Source organism: Sorex fumeus, unplaced genomic scaffold (genome assembly GCF_029834395.1).
Source record: "Sorex fumeus unplaced genomic scaffold, SorFum_2.1 ptg000009l, whole genome shotgun sequence".
Taxonomy (NCBI): Eukaryota; Metazoa; Chordata; class Mammalia; order Eulipotyphla; family Soricidae; genus Sorex; species Sorex fumeus.
The window spans coordinates 31612163-31614050 of NW_026606066.1; positions in this window are offsets into that span (position 1 = coordinate 31612163).

Below are 1888 nucleotides of genomic sequence, written 5' to 3' on the forward strand. Positions count from 1 at the left end.
GGAGATGTTACTGGGCCCGCTTGAGAAAATCGATGAACAACGGGAGGACAGTGACAGTCCAGTTTCCATTATTTTATCATAAAATGAGTTCCTGAACACTTTTGTGTAAATTTTTAAAAAATAAATTGCAATAATTTCTGGTTTGGATCATTTTTTTCCCCTTAGAAGCAAGCAGGTACTTCGAACAGATTTGCTAGAGACCTCGGTATGGCTTTTATTGTGAATTCCAGCCACTTTTCCTTCTTTAGAACCACAATATTTGTGAAGTCTTCTTTCTTTCTTTTTTTTTTTTTGAGTGATCATGAATGTATTTAGAATTACATCTAGGTCTTGTAGTGAATGAACCACTGTATAAAAGTATCAGGGAATCTTGCATTTGAAGGAACGTTTCAAATGTGTATGACTATTGAATTTTAAGAACATTTTGAATGTAAAAAATTTATCATAGGGAGAATCCTCAAAAAATTTTAGCTTGTGAGGATTTTCGGTGTTTATTTTGGGCAGTGTGGGAGGCGTCCCAAGCAGTGATGAGGGAACGCTCCTGTGAATCTTCAGGCCAAAGCCAGATCATTCAATAACTGGGGCCCAAGGTACTTGGGTATCAGGCAGTGCCGAGGACCAAACTCAGGGCCTCATGCATGCTTGGAATATGCTCTAGCCCCCTGACCCATCTCCTCATTCATCTTGTCAGGATTCTCCATGATATACTGCTATCAGTCTTTTCATGCTTTGTCCCGGGGTAGTTAAGCAATTGGGAGAATCTTCTCTTGACATTCCAGTGATCTCAGCAAAACTAGTGCCTGCTTTTCTTTTCAAATATCTGGTTGGAATTGCTAGCCACTATGATGAAAGAGGCTTTGAAGAGAAGAAATATGTAAATGGACCAGATTTGAATTTTGTTACATATTAGATTGAATTATTATATTATCTTCAATCAGGACAATGCTGCTCCTTTAATTTAAATTTCAAGTCAAGAGATAAAGCACCTAAATTTTTTTTTTAAGGAGAAGAACCAAGTTTATTTTATTATGGAACTGTATGGAATACCCAATTGAATTATGTAACTGATGTATGATCTTGGGAAAAAAATATTCATTCAGTACCCTCCACATCCTTAATTCTTTCTTTTTTTTTAATTTTTATTAGTGAAACACCATGAAGTACAGTTGTAGACTTACAAATTTTCGTGCTTGGCTCTCAGTTATACAAAGATCGAGTACCCATCCCCCCACCAGTGCACATTCTTCACCACCAGTGATCCCAGTATCCCTCCCCCCCACCCCTCCTCCATCCCACCTTGCCTCTGTGGCAGGGCATTCCCTTTTGTTCTCTCCTTTTGGGTGCTGTGGTTTGCAAAAGAGGCACTGAGTGGCAGTCATGTTCGGTCTATAGTCTGCTTTCAGCATGCATCTCCCATCCTGAGAGGATCCTCCCAACACCCTTTATTTGGTGCTCCCTTCTCTATCTGAGCTGCCTTTCCCCCTAGCATGAAAGCACCTAAGTTTTATGGTGCCATGGGACCTGGGCACTGATGGGCAGTTTTTTCACTGTGCCTTTCCACTTAGTATTTAGAAACTCACCACAAGATCTCAGGCAGTGTACCACTACAATATATTAATATTATTTGCTTTATGGGCTGGAGCGATAGCAGAGCGGGTAGGGCATTTGCCTTGCATGTGGCCGACCTGGCGAGCCTGGATTTGATTCCTCTGCCCCTCTTGGAGAGCCCAGGAAGCAACTGAGAGTATCTTGCCCGCACAGCAAGGCCTGGCAAGCTACCCATGACATATTCGATATGCCAAAGCAAATCAATGAACAGGACAGTGCTACAGTGTTACAGTGCATTTGCTTTATACCAGTACCACATATAATGTCATGAATTTGAACA